Source organism: Triticum urartu, chromosome 2A (assembly GCF_056163025.1).
Source record: "Triticum urartu cultivar PI428250 chromosome 2A, HENAU_Tu73, whole genome shotgun sequence".
NCBI classification, from domain to species: domain Eukaryota; kingdom Viridiplantae; phylum Streptophyta; class Magnoliopsida; order Poales; family Poaceae; genus Triticum; species Triticum urartu.
The window spans coordinates 9,409,496-9,429,980 of record NC_141874.1 but is presented as its reverse complement, the minus strand read 5'-3'; the positions used below and the strand labels follow the sequence as shown (position 1 = coordinate 9,429,980).

Here is a 20,485-nt window from a genome sequence, read left to right as displayed (position 1 = left end):
GCGCTTCTGTCCTCCGGCATAGGCAACTCCTTCGCAGGTGCGTCGAGGTCCCGTACGATGCTCATGCCAGTGCAAAAAGAGCCGGAGGAGCTCCTGCCGCTCCGCGCGGTGAAGAGGGAGCCGGAGCGGTGGGACAAAGGCGGACGCCTTCGAGGCCGCCATCCTCGCGCGTAGTGTGCGGGGGGAGGAGGAGGAGGTGGAGCAGCGCCGTCGATGGGACACCGACCTCGATAAAAACAGGGGCTCACGAAGGTGCAGGAGTTCGAGGACAACTTGGTAGTATGGCACTGCGAAGCCAAGGCGCAGGACGACATCTAAATCGACCTCGGCTACGACGATGAGGACTGAGCTCATCCACCGCCACAGCATCACCGCCGCACCTGGATGGCTCCGGTGAGCCAAATTTTGGCATTAGGGTTAGGGCGGCCGTTGCTCCTCCGATCTAGTTTGTAAAATATCGACTATGTATGACTTTTGTATGATGATCAAGTAACTATGAACGCTAGTAGTTCTACTGGAGTAGTTCGATTTCTCACGCGAAGTTTTGATTTCAAAATTTACTGGTTCATTTAAAGTTTATGTTCTGCCATGGCTGTTTTCGGCCCGTATCCGGGGCATGCCGCGAACTTTAAACACACTTTTAAGGTCCGCGATATAAGGAGTCTACTAGAGATGCTCTAACCAACGGAATCGACCCAGATTGTTGCTTCTCGATTGCACTACCAATTTTGGTTTGATTCTCGCTATTCTAAAGAAACAGATCAAATTCTTTTGGGGCTTATGATTATCGAGACCATGATTCTCCTTAATCGGGTGAAAAGAACTGGACCATTGGTGGTGGAATGAGCAAGCGGTACTGCCCATCCACCTCCTCACGAGCACACACCAGATGAGAACATATCAAGGGATACCGTCTTTCTTGTGATACAATGCTCTGAACCATCCTGGACTACAAGATCATGTTTGGATGAACGTGATGAATGCACACTTGATGGACAACTCCTCCACCATGAAATATATAGAACACACCCTGGATCAGTGAGCCCTTTGCTACTTATACTAGTCTAACCAGCCACAACTTTCATTGGCTGTCAAAAAAATAAGGGCTATGTTTCACTTCGTGGCCCCATTTGACTTTCACCTCTTGGTCTTTTAAGGCCCATTGATATTTAATTTAACATCCCCGAAAACATTTTTCACCTATATATAATTAATCGGGAATACCCGGTATTACTCGATATTCACTGAAACCCTTCCTGTGACCCCGGAACGCTTCTGGAACCTCTCGGAACTATTCTGAATATTAATGAAACAATTTCACATATATATTCTCATCACTCCCATCCTACTAACACTCAACAGATCATGATTACCTTAAGCTTGTGACCCCGTAGGTTCGGTAAATCAGAGACCTGAATGAAACCCTTCGTTCAATGACCGATAGCGGAACCGTGGACATCCATATCGGTCCCTATGATTACACGAATGATATTCGAGTGAACCTTTGGTTATCATGTGATGTTCCCTTTGTTCCGTGATACTTTACAAAACTCGGTGTGCATCGGTATCCTCCTGAGTCGTCACCATGCTCATTATACTGTTGCTCCCGTTACCAGTTTGTTCTTGTTTCTCGTTGACGTGTTCAGGCATCCCCGTGACATAGTCACCACTGTCTGACCAGACGATGATGGATGCAGTCACACCGAGGGATCCCTAAGAATATCTCTCTATCGCCGGAGGAGCAAATCCCACCCTCGAGCTATCCGGTCACTTGTCAAACTTCCCGGTGTACCTGAAAGTAGTCGTTATGATCACCTTGTTACAGATGATGTTTGAGCAGCCCCAAAGCCCACCGTCCGGTAGGAAGTGATCGAGACACTCTCATGGCCAGAGGAATTAAAGCACATGCTAACACTCTGTGTTGTAACAGATGATGTCAGACGATGTAATCACAAAGTATAACAAACAAGAATTGGGTCGATTCAATATGATCGTTCTTCTAATGTCATCTCCTAAATGTTTTTTTAGGACTATTACTACACTTACCGATATCCTTTGATCCGAAAAACATGATTAACAACAACACTTGAGCCAGTCTTAGAGGCGAGACCGGGAACCTATTGTTTATCGTTTATCATTGCACACGTGCCTATGAACTTTTCACTGAATCACATATTACAGCATCATAGCAATTATAGCATAGCATGAAATATAAAATCTTAACTATGAATAGGGAAATATAATAATGCAAATATTATTGCCTCTATGGCATATTTCCAACAGTCTCCCACTTGCACTAGAGTCAATAATCTATTTCGTACTTTTAACTTTTACACCAATGGCATTCCGGTGTAAGTACATGTCTTGCTTGTGGTTTAGACTTCGTCCTATCGAATCTGACAACTTCAGATCCGTTTGTATCATTTGCATTTCTATGCATCCGTAATGCTTTCACATGAATACATAATTTATTTGAAACAAGCTTAGTATATATTGAATCACTGGCAAGACCTTTGATTCCTTAGATTAAGGCATAGACCACCATATGAGAACAATGTTCTATTTGCGTTATCATCTAGAAACCATACTAAGTTCATATATGAACCGTTGATTCATCACCCTCTATTGTTGCTTCTAAAGCGACAATATACTCAGCCTTCTATTATAGAATTCACCACGGTAACTTTCTTGGACAAATTCTAACTTGTTGTGCCACCATAAATCATTTAATTGAAATCGAAATTCGCTTGGAGCAACAATTGAAGTTTTTGTCGATGTACTACTTACATCAAACATGTATTCATGTAACTCTTTACAACAATCTCTTTATTCTCTCCATATGGGAGAAACATGTCGTTAATACTTAACGATATCTTCATTGTTGTCCTATGATCAACAATTTGCCCATACTAGTAAATTTACTCACAACTTACTTGGAGTACTTGAACATATCTTGTTATGACAAACCATTGAATTGAACACAAGTGTGATTGAAATCATGTATTTCACTATTTAGTATTTTAAGATATCGATTCTTGCTAAGAACTCTTTCCATGTGACTTTGACAAGAAAACTCTTCTTGACATTTTTCATACTAAACTACTTTAGTACTCTGGTCAATATGTATTTAGGCTAAGCCCGTTTAGACACTATCATCTTCATAGATTATTATGTATAATACAAGGACTATATTGCCTAAGTACTTTGCTGAAAAACTATTTTCAATAAAGTCTTAATCCATGTCAGGAAATTTATATAATTTCCAATCAACAATGTGTCATGCACACACAGTGTTTAGAAATATTATCATGCTCATACTTACTTTCTTGTAATTACAAGCATTTTTGTTTCTATCGAAGAAATCATATTATCTGATCAATTCATCAAAATAAATATTCCAACTCCACTATGCTTATTTCAGATCATCACAGGATCTTTTGAAGTTTGCACACTTACTAGCATCCTCTGGATCAACAAAATTACCTTGGGCCGTATCAAATGTACATCCTTGGTTCTATTTCCAGCTCATGGGAATCATTTCGACATCCATCTGTTATATCTCATAACTAAAATATTTAATAATTTCTAATTTAATCCAAATTGACTTTAAGTATTATTATGATGAGACAATCTCGTCATAATCAACTCCTTGATCTTGTCATAAACTATTTGCAACAAGTCAAGCATTATAAACACTCATGTTAACTTTGACATGTTCTTTGTTTTGAAAGCAAGAGTGCTATATTCAATGGAGATTCATGACCATTAATTTTAGCTGGCACAGAAGATGGACTTGTGATGAGTCTAAACCTACGGATTATATGAACGGAGTTTCTACAAATGCTCGGGTTCATTTTGAGGGATCAGAGAGAGAGCAGAATATACTTGCATATTTATTTGTTTCTAAAATATTTTGAGACAAGATATGATGGGTATGCATATAGTTGATTCAACTCGAGTCGAGCACAACTTCTGTGTTGAAGCCATTTCTTGGCTCTTGCTATCTTGTGTGTTGAGGCCATTTCTTCCATCCTGCTACAGAAAAGATGATGTAAATAGGTAATGAAAATTATCAATAGTGAATTGTTTGTACACGAATCCAAACCAGTGAAAAGATAAACATATACTTACAAAATGTGCAACAGTCATCGAACTGGAAACAATTGCAAAAGATAATGGCATGCTCATATGCAAGAGAGATACATTAATATTGTTAATAGCTTCCCTCTCTCTACCTTTTACTGTAAAGTTCTTTTTAACGAGGCACGATACTTGCAATTTTGATTAAGTAAGAAAAGAGTAAGAATTACCTATTAATTTTCGGCACACAAAGTGGAAAACAGAACTGTAGAGTTTGGAGTTCAGCATTGGTTGTAAGTTATGAATCGGATGAATAAATAGCCATGGTCTTTGTTGACTGGTTTAGAGAATATGATCCAAGGGAAAAGGATGCTATCATATTGGCAATGGCATTTCTATCACAAAGATATGTTCCTCTTAGTGATCCTTCGATCTCGATAGACAAAGAGTAGGCAGCTTATGGACCTTCCAAATACAAACGCTGAAGTGAGTTTTGAGCAAAAGTATGGCTTACAAGTCGAAGAGGACACATGTGATATCTCAAGAAAGGCGATGAAGCAAGAACATACCACTCTGTATTGAAGCCACCTCTTAGCTCCTTCTATTGTGTGTGTTGAAGATACTTCTTGGATACTGCTATAGAACCAACACAATACTCCCTCCATTTTTATATACAAGGCCACAAACTCAGATTACAAGTACCAACATAAATTTTAATGGCTGCTTTGCAAGTTAGTTTTTGTTTTCGTCTACTTGCGTCATTAATACGCCACATGCATGCAAGGAATCTGAGTGGGGGGAAGTAGCTGGCTCTCATTATGAATACATGCATGCAAGCATTAAACATGTTGCTAGTACAAGAAAATATCATTAATTTTGCCTCAATTACTGTTGGCGGCCTTGTATAGATGCAAAATGTATATTCCATAGTGGACTTGTATAAGTAAATGACGGGAGTAAAATGAAATGGAAAGTACCAATAATTTTCCTTTTGGTGATCCTTAGGTGTCCAAACGGATGTAGAATTATCGTGGATCTATGAATCTAGAGAGTAATGAGCAAGTCGTACCTTGAAGGCTCAACTTTTAAGGCACAACAGTCACGGATGTTGGTCCTTGAAGACGCAACGGTTGTGGACATTAGTGAATAGGAGGAACGACGATGGGCAGCCACGCACATTCGCCACAGGGGCGTCCAGGATTGAGGCGTTGGTGGTAGCTTCTAGGGCAGACAACGATCTTGACGCTGGATCTGGTACTTAGCTCTGCTACTCAGTGTAATTAACATGTGAAAGTGGAGTCATATAGCGTTCAAGGGTTTTTCTGCTTCCTCGTCATTTTTTAGAAGACTGATCCCGGTTCTTTCCCAAACTTGTGTGTGGGCTGCAGTCCATTTTCGCGTTCGTTAGCGATGTGATTGTTGGGGCCACGTGGAGAGAAATTGTTGATACGAGCACCAGTGCAGATTGGGTCATCACACACGATTAAAAACCACTGTCACAAACACAGTTTCAAACTGTCGCCTTGCAGTGGTGTGTGATAGGTGGTTGCAAAGCACACGGTACAGAACAACCGTGTGCGATAGGTCGACCTATGAAGATATTTTTTTTCAAAGGGGTGACAAGATGCCACCCACAAAAAGGCCACTGTCAAAAGGACAGATCAAAAATAGTGTAGTTCGTGATGATGCAGCTAGCGGCCCTCCAGGCTTGGATGTTTTCCTTGACGAGAGCCATTAGGCAGGCGGCACTGCTCTTTGTGTGCTCAAACATCCTCATACTATGCTCCTTCTATGTTCTCCAATGGACTAGGATAGTGATCGTATCCAAGTTGTGTCACATATTCTTTGGAGGGAGTTTTTTGGCCTTAAGATACCAATTCTCAGTATCATTGGAGTCCATTTCTTGCATAGGGAAGTCTGTGGTCGTCCATTCATGGAAACACTGCCAGACCTGGTGCGTGAAGAGGCAGTGCATGAACATGTGAGTGCACGTTTTGGGGACACCAATGCAGCAAGGCAGACCGGGAATGATGAGTTGCTCAGAAAGCCAGTTGTCAGGGGTGAGGCAGTGCTTGTGAACAACTAGCCACATGAAGAACTTAAACCTAGCAGTTGCCTTCGACTGGCCTGCAGATCGCATTAGCAAAGGCGAAGCAACGACTGGCCGCAAAGAAGAGGCAACAAGCACCATTGACCATCATGTGGACGCGCTAGCGAGAGAGAACAGTTTCTTGAGAAAGGTCCCAAACTCTGAATAATTGCACGACAAAATCACACCTGAGATATCTCTGATCAAGGCATTTTCGACAGCTGCCGCCAAGCCACAAGAGTCACAGACAAAGGAGAAGAGAGCCGGCGCGGCATCGGTGATATAGGGCTCATCCTTAAGCGAGAATCTGGATCCAGTTTCGTTCCCGAAACAGGTGTAGAATTATGGATCTAAAAATGTAGAGAGTAATTAGGAAGATCATACCCGATCAAGATTGTGGAGGGTGAATTGGGAGAACGGTCGGCTATGACCCACGACCGTTAGTGGCAGGGGCATTAGGTCAAGAGGCAGCCAGGATTGAGGCATCCACTCGACAGTGGATCTTTGGCTGCTTCTCACTTCTGTGTTGTCTAAGTTGATGTAACACGTGAGTTAGACAGAGCCCTTCTATAGTGTTTCAGGGATGCAGATCCTTTCTTTGTCAAAACTTGGTTTGTGTAGCCTGTGCTTGGGCCACCGGCATGGCATTTCCTTGTTTGTTAGTCGTGTGCACATTGTTGGGCCCGCGTGAAGGTAAATATCTATCTTTTTGTCCCTTTTTCTTCTCCAAGATCCCTCCGTTAATCCATATCCGCATCAACCCTTGGTATAGCAAACATAATGCATGACTAGAGGACACCACATCTGGTATTAGAGCCTAGACGCTCAACTCAGTATTATTTTCCTCGATGTCATTTCACCTCAATGTGGAAATGTCCGATCTTATTCAAATATAGGAGGTCTTCATGAAGATCTGTCTTGTTTCCAGAATATAGGTACAGAAATTCAATAGCGGTAGGATCAGGACACAAGTGATCTCTCGAGAAGGCAAGGAAGGAAGAACATACCGCGGAAAATGTCAACGGAGGCTGAGCACCCGGGAGCTCGTTTTCAAATTTCATTTTTCCAAAGTGCAAATATTTTGGATTTATTCGTGAACACACATACACATGTATACTATGTATGCGCAAAATTTCATAGCATTATACTTTCACATGTGGCATACAGAAAAAAGACAAATACACATTTTTAAACGGGCATTTTATTTTTGTTGTTGGGCTGGACTTTTTTTTGTACAGCCTACTAATCACAACATTTTTAAATGAAATTTAAAACGTTCTTGCGGAATACATATATGTTTCCATGGATTTTTTTCAGATCTTTTGAACTTCTAAATATGCTTTCTGATATTTTCAAAATACCAAGCTCCGTGGAGTTCGGCCTCCAAAAATCCGCACACAAACATACCGCCATTTGTTCAAGCCACTTATTGGTACAAATTCTCAGCAAAATCACCTACTTGGCAAAAATGATAGTGCTATAGGAGTGCGACAGCCGCAGATGACAAGGTTGAATCAAATTTTGAGAGCCAACCAACAAGAGATGGGCATGCAAACGTACCAAATGCTTGGAGCACAACAAACTGATGTCTCCAAGATGCAGCCTGGTCAGCTTACAAGATGGAATAATCAGCAGGGTGCTAGGCAAACAAGTCTATTATATACGCCATTCAAGGCATGTGAACTAAGCCAATGACACCACATGTACAACAGATTCCCGGTGCTCCACAAAGCACTTTGCTTTGTCAGAACTCTTAGATTCCAGGTACTTCAGCTGCTTTATTTAGCAAAAAATGTGAATGCCATATAACTTCAATCATTATTTTCCTTTGACTTCGTTGGTTTTTCTCATGTTGCAGTGTATGAGAATATGATCTCAAGGAGGAATTATTTTGTAAGGTGAGAGAATCCTTCATTTTATACTCCCTCTGCATCAAAATATATGACGTAGGACTATATGTGTATTATTTGTTCTTATATCTATAAGTATATTCCTAATATGTGGTAGTTATGCATAGTTGCTTTAGTAAAGCCAATTTAGTAATTAAGGTTCTTGTATATGTAATGGGATATTGTGTTTACTTGAACTTATATTTCAATGCAGAAGCCTTAATAGCTGAATGACCAAATCAAGTTGATGAGTTGTTGATGGTTTTTTGTTAAATTTGCAGAGCTCATCCAAATTGTATTGTTGCAATATTTCATTGCAGATCAAGACTTGGAAAGATGCTTATTTTCCTCAGTTGTTGGAACTGGATCGTAGAGTCGTTCTTCCAGCACTAACAGAGGTCACTCGTCCTATTCCTAGAGATAAATCTTCATTCATTGATGATTTTGCACATCTCTGTCACTTAAACCCTTGGTTCCATCTCCATACAGGAACAATTCTCATCACTATCTGAAGCAAAAGCTAATCAATACAAACGCAAAGCAAATTTCAAGAAATCAATCATAAGGATACTGAATTTAATGTTGTTGCAGAAGAGTGATGTGCACGAGGGTTTGAAGGCGGATCTCCCCAAGTATGAAAAATACATACATCATTTCCTGCCTCTTCTTGAGAGGAATAAAACTTGCCAAGCCAAGATGAGTACATGATATCAGTTGCAGAATTGTGAAAAGCAGACTAAAGTCGTCAATTTTACTGGCAATGCATCCCCAACCAGTGGTGGTAATAAAAGGTTGGTAAAAGCGATATTAAGATCAACTCTTCCTTTTGCTGCAATTCTATGTATTTTTTTAGATATATTGAATAGCTACATCTGTCAACAAAACATGTCATCCTTAATAGCTCAAATAATACTTCCTTTTTGTTGATAACATTGTAAAGTAACCAGCTTCATTAGCAATTATGCTTACCCTTACACAATTTATTTACTATGTTTAGCCTTTTTCACTTGCAGTAGACAGCAAAAGAAACCAGCAGATGCAAGCATTTTGCAGTCAGGGCAAACAACTATGGCTAAAGTAGGATACCTTGAAGCGGGTGATAGTCTATAGCCCAGGAGAGTACCACTTAGAGACCAATTATAGAAAGAAGACAGTAGAACACCACCACCTCATGAGCAGAACAATGTCAACCCACTTGCTAGGAATGCCAAGTCCTTCCTTCTCTTCACCTAGATCATTGCAGTCTTGGTCCTCCAGTATGCCCGAGTCCTTGGGCCCCTCACCAGTTGCATATCCAGCGGTAGCATCACCCCGTGCTCCAGTGCCCATGATCTCAATGGACATTGACAGCATAACTGCCTTCTTGATGAATGGCAACACAGCAGCACCACCACCACCACCAAAAGCAAATGGTTCTAACCAAGTAACTCCTACTGAACCAATAACACCAGCCTCATCACTTCAGGAAGACATAGAAGCTGATCATGGAGAGGTTCAGGCGCGAGGTGGAGACGGAACACCGGTGACTAAGAAGCCCATCAACCGCCTAATGGATGCGGTGAGTGTACCACATGCTGAGATCAGTCACAGTTCATGAATTGTTGCAATCACTTGTACTGACAGTTCTGTGCTTGTTTGATATGTAACCTCAGATAAGATCTTCATCACCTCCAGTGCTACGCAGCTCTGCTAATTCAATTTGGTCTTTCCTCGGCATGACTGACATTGTACCACATGGGAAAATCGGCACAATGTTGGATTCCAAATCCTCCTTGCAACAGCAGGGTGGATCTAATACTGTGAACAAAGTGAAGCGAGTTTTCAATCATACAGGGTCGCGATCTTAATCACTACCACTGGGTAGCATGGATGGCGGTTGCATGTCATTTGAGTGTGGGGCCTCGGAATCTGGATCAAGCGGTGAGGTAATAAACTTTAAGAGGCAGAAAGCATAGGTATAGCTCCTTCTATTTTGTGCGTTGAAGCCACTTCTTGGCTCCTGCTATACCAACAACAGAATAAAATGAAATAGAACTCGGATGTTAACCGTGCTCAGGCTGGAGTAGTGAGAGAATGGGTGACCTGCCGGGAAGTTAGATGGTTTAGAATGAGTGCTCCACACTTGAGCAGTGATGAGGGGTTATTAGAGATTAAATCGTCGAATAAATCAAATTTTTGAAAAACACAAGGCTCTAGAAGTTCGATCGGGCCAGCCAAATTCAAACTGGGCCTAAATATTAGGCTGACAATGGCATTTTCCGGGCCCATCCAAGATGGCCGAAATTCGGCCACAATTCAAAACACTTACAACAACTCCAACCAGACGACTCATTTAGTCTGCTCATGTCTGCTTGGGTAGCCACTAACAAAAACGCCGGCACAACGCACTGACCCAAACCCAAAATGTATCCGCTTGGGGTCCGTGCTGACGCATTTCAGGCCCAAATTTGGGCCGGCGTGGAAACGAAGCGGACGCACGGCTCGTTCCCTCGGTGTCCGCCGCAGCCTCACATGTCGGCCGGCCAACCAACGCAGCGGTCGTATTTAACGCCAACACTGAAAATAATTGGACACTTCCTGAACCAACTCCTAAGCCAACTCCGAAGAAAAGGGGTGTACTATTTCTCAGTCCTGAAGATATGCAAGAGGCAACGAAATCTATGAAAGAAAAGGGTATTAATGCTGAAGATGTTATGAATTTACCTCCTGTTGAAGAAATACATGGTCTTAATTTACTGCCTCTTGAAGAAATATATGGTCTTAATTCAACAGCTATTGAAGAAACACATGGTCTTGATAACCCGACACAGGTAGTAAAGGTAAATTCTCTCTATATATTTGATGAAGGTGATATTCCTCGTTATAAGTCTGCTAGACAATGCTTAGATGAGTTTGACAATTTTATTGTTAAACAAGAAAACTTCAATGCTTATGTTGGTAGACAATTGAAATACAATTCCGATATGCTTGAACACTTGAGTGATTATATGTCTAGAGTTAAGGGTGAACTTAAACTCATTAGTAAACATGCTTCTATGGTTACCACTCAAGTAGAACAAATACTCAAAGCTCAGAATGATCTGCTCAATGAATTGAATAGTAAGAAAAATGATAATGCTGTTAGAGTTATGACTAGAGGGGGTAAAATGACCCAGGAACCTTTGTATCCTGAGGGCCACCCTAAGAGAATTGAGCAGGATTCTCAGAGAAATAATTTGGATGCACCTAGTCCTTCTAAAAAGAAGAAAAAGGAAAATGATAGGACTTTGCATGCTTCTAGTGAACCTGTTATAGACACACCTGAGAATCCAAATGATATTTCTATTTCTGATGCTGAAACACAATCTGGTGATAAACATGAACCTAGTGATAATGTTAATAATGATGTTCATGTCGATGCTCAACCTAGTAATGACAATGATGTAGAAATTGAACCTGCTGTTGATCTTGATAACCCACAATCAAAGAATCAATGTTATGATAAGAGAGACTTTGTTGCTAGGAAGCATGGTAAAGAAAGAGAACCATGAGTTCAGAAACCCATGCCTTTTCCTCCCAAACCATCCAAGAAAAAGGATGATGAGGATTTTGAGCGCTTTGTTGAAATGATTAGACCAATCTTCTTGTGTATGTGTTTGACTGATATGCTCAAAATGAATCCTTATGCTAAGTATATAAAAGATATTGTTACAAATAAAAGAAAGATACCGGAAGCTGAAATTTCCACCATGCTTGCTAATTACACTTTTAAGGGTGGAATACCAAAGAAGTTAGGAGATCCAGGAGTACCCACTATACCTTGCTCCATTAAAAGAAATTATGTTAGAACTGCTTTATGTGATCTTGGAGCCGGTGTTAGTGTTATGCCTCTCTCTTTATATCGTAGACTTGATTTGAATAGGTTGACACCTACTGAAATATTTTGCAAATGGATGATAAATCAACTGCTATACCTGTCGGTATTTGTGAGGATGTGACTGTTGTGGCTGCAAACGTTACTATTTTAACGGACTTTGTTATTCTTGATATTCCCAAGGACGATAGTATGTCTATTATTCTTGGAAGACCCTTTTTGAATATTGCAGGGGCTGTTATTGATTGCAACAAAGGAAATGTCACTTTTCATGTTAATGGTAATGAGCATACGGTACACTTTCCGAGGAAACAACCTCAAGTCCACAGTATCAATTCTATTGGAAAATTTTCATCTATTATTTTTGGAGGTTTTGAATTTCCTCTACCTACTGTCAAGAAGAGATATGATATTCTTATTATTGGGGATGTGCATATCCCCGTTGAGGTAACATAGTATTATTCGAAATTTCTCCGGTTTCATGCGATTCGGAATGAGTTTGTTAACAAGACCTGATCAACCTTGTTAGTGGATTCCTTTTGATGAGCATGAGATGGATGAAGTTAGAAGGCACAACCTTCTGTACCCTCCTTTTACTTTCTGTTATTTAGATTAAATAAAGTAAAATTAGTATTTTATGTCTGTTTTCTGAATTATCCATGCAATAAAAAATACCCCAAAAATAAAAGTTCTCCAAATGTCCCAAAAATGAAATATGATTTTTTCTAGAACATTTGAGAATATCTGGCACTGAGAACACAACAGGGGGAGCAAGCGCATGGCCACGAGGGTCCAGGGCGTGCCCACCCCCCTGGGCGCGCCCCCTGCCTCGTGGACCCATGGTGGCTCCCCTCCACTTATTCCAGCAACCACACACTCCTTCTTCCTTCCAAAAAAATCACCAACCAGCTCAAGCACGAGTTCTAGCTAATTTTGCTGCAATTTTCGATCTCCTTGCTCAAAGCACCTCTCACAAAACTGCTTTGGGGGATTGTTCCTTGGTATGTGACTCCTCCAATGGTCCAATTAGTTTTTGTTCTAGTGCTTTATTCATTGCAAATTTGTGTTTCCTAGGTGACCATGTTCTTGAGCTTGCATGTCAAATTTATATGGTTCCAAGTAGTTCTAATGCATGATATAGGCTCTAGGCACTTGTAGGAGTAGTTGCTATCAATTTTGTAGAGCTTGGTTCACTTTTATTTGAAGTTACTAAAAATTTCAGAAATTTTCAGAAAATGATGAAGAGATTTTTGAGGGGCTCTTCGAGCCGAAGCTCGAAGGATAAGCAAAGTGAAGAAGAAGAGAGGCCCAAATATAATCTGCCTCGTACCGTGGAGGTTCGGCCGCGTGAATGGCCTTGCGATGATTTTTGGAGAACAGCCGCGATTTATGATGATTTTTATGAGTTGGCTGAGAATGCAGGCCTCGTCGATTTCCTCCGTGACCAATGCGAACAGTATCTCTTACTCACCAATACCTTTGTGGAAAATTTTCATTTCCATTCTAGGAGGTCACCACCTACAGTGGATTTTTATTTATATGATGGGTATAAGGAGATGACCCTTCGTGAATTCTGTGAGGTTTGCAAGTTACCTTTTCCGGGTTTCATAGAGGAACCACATCGTAACGATGTGGAGGGGGTTTATTGATACAATTGCTGTAGGGGAAACGAGGAAGGTTTCCGACGTACGAATCACTAGCATACGGTTTCCTGTTCTACGTTACTTTGCTATATTTGCTAGTAGATGCTTAATTGGTCGCGGTAACTGTGGAAACCTGAGTGTCCCTGATATTATTATTTTGTGCCATGCCTTGTTTCGTGATGACACATTTAGTGTGGGTGCTATTGTTGCAAAGGGTTAAATCTTAACCATAATAAGGGCCCCATCTTGGGAGGCATCTTCGCCTCACACCTCGCTGCATACTATAACATACCTATTAGGCATTATGAGAAAGAAGAAAACTTGTTGCCTTCTGTTTATCTAGATTACAAGATTATGATAGCGCAATGATTTTATTGTTAAGAATAGGGAAAGGTCGCTTAAATACAAACTGTTATTTGATAAGAATCACCCTGAGACTATTACCTTGCCTGCTCCTTCCTTGTTTGATTTATCTGCAGGCTAGTATCTCGTTCCACTGGCGGCCATCCAGGCTTACCGGAACCCTACAGAGCTAGAGCCAGAGTCGGAACCACAATTTGATCCTCCACGACAGTCTGATTACCAGTGGGATCCGGAGCTGATTGCCAACCAGTGGCAATCCGAGGGTTCTTCACAGTACGACCCCAACTACAACTATGGATATCCGCCAGGCCAGCCGTGGCAATAGACCAACTTAGGCCAAAAGCCTAAGCTTGGGGGAGTACGTATTTCTCACCGACATTACATTCATGTGCACACACTCATTGCTAGTTGTCGGTGCTCATAGTTTTCACTGTAATATCCATGCTAGTTTATTTTCCTTTTCTTGCTTTCTTCTTGTGTGTTTGATAAACCTTAAGAAAAACTAAAAAAGAATTAGTTGTAGCTTTTAGCTAGCTTATTTTCATGCTGTAGTAGTAATAGTTAAATGAAAATCCAAAAAGATTTCCCGTTCTTCTTTTGCTTGTTGGGAGCTTTTCCGTGTAAATAGTTTTGTTTCTTTTCTTTTCTTTGGGGGTCGAGAGGAGAGGACCATGATTAAAATGTTGAAGTGGCTCTTATAAGCATTATTGTTGATTTATCATGTAATCAAGTTAGTTTTGTTAGGGTTTGATCCCTAGTATCCACTATTTTCTGAGATTGATGTTGCTATGACTTTGCTATGCTTAATGCTTGTCACTAGGGCCCAAGTGCCATGATTTCAGATCTGAACAAATTATGTTTTCATGAATATATGTGAGTTCTTGATTCTATCTTGCAAGTCTATAGTCACCTACTATGTTTTATGATCTGGCAACCCTGAAGTGATAATAATCGGGACCACTCCCGGTGATGACCGTAGTTTGAGGAGTTCATGTATTCACTATGTGTTAATGCTTTGGTCCGGTACTCTATTAAAAGGAGGCCTTAATATCCCTTAGTTTCCATTAGGACCCCGCTGCCACGGGAGGGTAGGACAAAAGATGTCATGCAAGTTCTTTTTCATAAGCACATATGACTATATTCGGAATACATGCCTACATTACATTGATGAATTGGAGGTAGTTCTGTGTCACCCTATGTTATGACTGTTACATGATGAACCACACCCGTCATAATTCTCCATCACCGATCCAATGCCTACGAGCTTTTCACATATTGTTCTTTGCTTATTTTACTTTTCCGTTGCTACTGTTACAATCACTACAAAACCCAAAAATATTACTTTAGCTATCGTTACCGTTACTTCCATATTACTTTGCTACTAAATACTTTGCTGCAGATATTAAGTTATCCAGGTGTGGTTGAATTGACAACTCAACTGCTAATACTTGAGAATATTCTTTGCCTCCCCTTGTGTCGAATCAATAAATTTGGGATGAATACTCTACCCTCGAAAACTATTGCAATCACCTATACTTGTGGGTTATCATGGCCCCCGACAACGCGTCCGCCCTCAAGTGGGCGAAGGAGGACTACGTCCGCGAGCAGGTGCACCACCAACGCCGGGCGTACCTGGAGCTCCAGGCCCATTGTTGCGGCCGCGAGGAGGGCGGCATCATCGTCCTCGACAACGACGAGGAGGATGAGGCCGGGCCGTCCAGCGCCCCGCCGCATGTCAGCGACCCTGGCCAGGGCTGCAGCAGGGACGGCGGCGGCGCAGGCGAGGCGCGCGACGATGATGACGACGGCGACGGCGGTGGCTACACCCGCTTCTACAGACTTCTCGGCATGTAGACGATGGCGGCGGCGACGGCGGTGGCTAGGCTTTTATTAGTTTGGCGTAGTTTAGGCGTAGTTTGCATGTCTTTTTTATTTTTTGTACAAATTTCAATGAAGTATCGCCGAGTTCGTGCAAAAATCATCGAGTTTGCAAAAATTGGAACGGAATATCGCCGAACCCGCGGCGACCTGCGGGCCGACGACTGGGAATGGAGTCACCCACAGGGGCAAATGTAGCGCCGGTTCGCCCCCAGGCCGCTCTTTTTCGGCGCCCTGGGGGGCCGAAGAACTGGAGATGCTCTTAACCGCGCCCCCCGTATAATTCCGGTGACTCTACGGGTTTGACCTTTTTTGGTCAGACCAGAGCCTTTATAGTCGCTCCGGCCCGTAAATTGGCCCGAAAACAGCCCCCCTCGCGCAGTATAACTAAGCGTTTGTGGCCGATATACGGGCTGAACCCTATCCCCGCGCTACTGCAATCCCTTCTCTCCCCTCTCAATTTCTCGCCGCCGCCGGCTCCAATCCGCCACCCAACTCCACCATGTGGCGTAGGACATGGTCCTCGGGCCGCGGCGCCGGCGGTGGCGATGACCCCGATCGGAAGTGATGCGTCGTCGCTGACGCCGCGAGGAAACGGAGTGCCCGGAGGTTCCTCGACCGAGGCCTTCAGCCATCGCCTTTGCTCCTCTGTTATGAAACGGAGGAGTAGGACCGGGCGCTTCTGTCCTCCGGCACAGGCAACTCCTTCGCAGGTGCGTCGAGCTCCCGTACGATGCTCATGCCAGTGCAAAAAGAGCCGGAGGAGCTCCTACCGCTCCGCGCGGTGAAGAGGGAGCCGGAGCGGTGGGACAAAGGCGGACGCCTTCGAGGCCGCCATCCTCGCGCGTAGTGTGCGGGGGGGGGGGGAGGAGGAGGTGGAGCAGCGCCGTCGATGGGACACCGACCTCGATAAAAACAGGGGCTCACGAAGGTGCAGGAGTTCGAGGACAACTTGGTAGTATGGCACTGCGAAGCCAAGGCGCAGGACGACATCTAAATCCACCTCGGCTACGACGATGAGGACTGAGCTCATCCACCGCCACAGCATCGCCTCCGCAACTGGATGGCTCCGGTGAGCCAAATTTTGGCATTAGGGTTAGGGCGGCCGTTGCTCCTCCGATCTAGTTTGTAAAATATCGACTATGTATGACTTTTGTATGATGATCAAGTAACTATGAACGCTAGTAGTTCTACTGGAGTAGTTCGATTTCTCACGCGAAGTTTTGATTTCAAAATTTACTGGTTCATCTAATGTTTATGTTCTGCCGCGGCTGTTTTCGGCCCGTATCCGGGGCATGCCGCGAACTGTAAACACACTTTTAAGGTCCGCGATATAAGGAGTCTACTAGAGATGCTCTAACCGACGGAATCGACCCAGATTGTTGCTTCTCGACTGCACTACCAATTTTGGTTTGATTCTCGCTATTCTAAAGAAACAGATCAAATTCTTTTGGGGCTTATGATTATCGAGACCATGATTCTCCTTAATCGGGTGAAAAGAACTGGACCATTGGTGGTGGAATGAGCAATCGGTACTGCCCATCCACCTCCTCACGAGCACACACCAGATGAGAACATATCAAGGGATACCGTCTTTCTTGTGATACAATGCTCCGAACCATCCTGGACCACTAGATCATGTTTGAATGAACATGATGAATGCACACTTGATGGACAACTCCTCCACCGTGAAATATATAGAACACACCCTGGATCAGTGAGCCCTTTGCTACTTATACTAGTATAACCAGCATCAACTTTCATTGGCTGTCAAAAAAATAAGGGCTATGTTTCACTTCGTGGCCCCATTTGAGTTTCACCTCTTGGTCTTTTAAGACCCATTGATATTTAATTTAACATCCCCGAAAACATTTTTCACCTATATATAATTAATCGGGAATACCCGGTATTACTCGATATTCACTGAAACCCTTCCTGTGACCCCGGAACGCTTCTGGAACCTCTCGGAACTATTCTGAATATTAATGAAACAATTTCACATATATATTCTCATCACTCCCATCCTACTAACACTCAACAGATCATGATTACCTTAAGCTTGTGACCCCGTAGGTTCGGTAAATCAGAGACATGAATGAAACCCTTCGTTCAATGACCGATAGCGGAACCGTGGACATCCATATCGGTCCCTATGATTACACGAATGATATTCGAGTGAACCTTTGGTTATCATGTGATGTTCCCTTTGTTCCGTGATACTTTACAAAACTCGGTGTCCATCGGTATCCTCCTGAGTCGTCACCATGCTCACTATACTGTTGCTCCCGTTACCAGTTTGTTCTTGTTTCTCGTTGACGTGTTCAGGCATCCCCGTGACATAGTCACCACTATCTGACCAGACGATGATGGATGCAGTCACACCGAGGGATCCCTAAGAATATCTCTCTATTGCCGGAGGAGCAAATCCCACCCTCGAGCTATCCGGTCACTTGTCAAACTTCCCGGTGTACCTGAAAGTAGTCGTTATGATCACCTTGTTACAGATGATGTTTGAGCAACCCCAAAGCCCACCGTCCGGTAGGAAGTGATCGAGACACTCTCATGGCCAGAGGAATTAAAGCACATGCTAACACTCTGTGTTGTAACAGATGATTTCAGACGATGTAATCACAGAGTATAACAAACAAGAATTGGGTCGATTCAATATGATCGTTCTTCTAATGTCATCCCCTAAATGTTGTTTTAGGACTATTACTACACTTACCGATATCCTTTGATCCGAAAAACATGATTAACAACAACACTTGAGCCAGTCTTAGAGGCGAGACCGGGAACCTATTGTTTATCGTTTATCATTGCACACGTGCCTATGAATTTTTCACTGAATCACATATTACAGCATCATAGCAATTATAGCATGAAATATAAAATCTTAACTATGAATAGGGAAATATAATAATGTAAACATTATTGCCTCTATGGCATATTTCCAACAGTCTCCCACTTGCACTAGAGTCAATAATCTATTTTGTACTTTTAACTTTTACACCAATGGCATTCCGGTGTAAGTACATGTCTTGCTTGTGGTTTAGACTTCGTCCTATCGAATCTGACAACTTCAGATCCGTTTGTATCATTTGCATTTCTATGCATCCGTAATGCTTTCACATGAATACATAATTTATTTGAAACAAGCTTAGTATATATTGAATCACTGGCAAGACCTTTGATTCCTTAGATTAAGGCATAGACCACCATATGAGAACAATGTTCTATTTGCGTAATCATCTAGAAACCATACTAAGTTCATATATGAACTGTTGATTCATCACCCTCTATTGTTGCTTCTAAAGCGACAATATACTCAGCCTTCTATTATAGAATTCACCACGGTAACTTTCTTGGACAAATTCTAACTTGTTGTGCCACCATAAATCATTTAATTGAAATTGAAATTCGCTTGGAGCACCAATTGAAGTTTTTGTCGATGTACTACTTACATCAAACATGTATTCATGTAACTCTTTACAACAATCTCTTTATTCTCTCCATATGGGAGAAACATGTCGTTAATACTTAACGATATCTTCATTGTTGTCCTATGATCAACAATTTTCCCATACTAGTAAATTTACTCACAACTTACTTGGAGTACTTGAACATATCTTGTTATTACAAACCATTGAATTGAACACAAGTGTGATTGAAATCATGTATTTCACTATTTAGTATTTTAAGATATCGATTCTTGCTAAGAACTCTTTCCATGTGACTTTGACAAGAAAACTCTTCTTGACATTTTTCATACTAAACTACTTTAGTACTCTGGTCAATATGTATTTAGGCTAAGCCCGTTCAGACACTATCATCTTCATAGATTATTATGTATAATAAAAGGACTATATTGCCTAAGTACTTTGCTGAAAAACTATTTTCAATAAAGTCTTAATCCGTGTCAAGAAATTTATATAATTTCCAATCAACAATGTGTCATGCACACATAGTGTTTAGAAATATTATCATGCTCATACTTACTTTCTTGTAAGTACAAGCATTTTTGTTTCTATCGAAGAAATCATATTATCTGATCAATTCATCAAAATAAATATTCCAACTCCACTATGCTTATTTCAGATCATCACAGGATCTTTTGAAGTTTGCACACTTACTAGCATCCTCTGGATCAACAAAATTACCTTGGGCCGTATCAAATGTACATCCTTGGTTCTATTTCCAGCTCATGGGAATCATTTCGACATCCATCTATTATATCTCATAACTAAAATATTTAATAATTGCTAATTTAATCCAAATTGACTTTAAGTATTATTATGATGAGACAATCTCGTCATAATCAACTCCTTGATCTTGTCATAAACTATTTGCAACAAGTCAAGCATTATAAACACTCATGTTAACTTTGACATGTTCTTTGTTTTGAAAGCAAGAGTGCTATATTCAATGGAGATTCATGACCATTAATTTTAGCTGGCACAGAAGATGGACTTGTGATGAGTCTAAACCTACGGATTATATGAACGGAGTTTCTACAAATGCTCGGGTTCATTTTGAGGGATCAGAGAGAGAGCAGAATATACTTGCATATTTATTTGTTTCTAAAATATTTTGAGACAAGATATGATGGGTATGCATATAGTTGATTCAACTCGAGTCGAGCACAACTTCTGTGTTGAAGCCATTTCTTGGCTCTTGCTATCTTGTGTGTTGA

General features: G+C 41.7%; 1 pseudogene; it reads left to right on the top strand.

The window, feature by feature from the left end:
* Positions 1 to 6,013: 6,013 nt before the first annotated feature.
* On the top strand, positions 6,014 to 10,013 carry LOC125534706 (uncharacterized; annotated as a pseudogene).
* Positions 10,014 to 20,485: the final 10,472 nt, after the last annotated feature.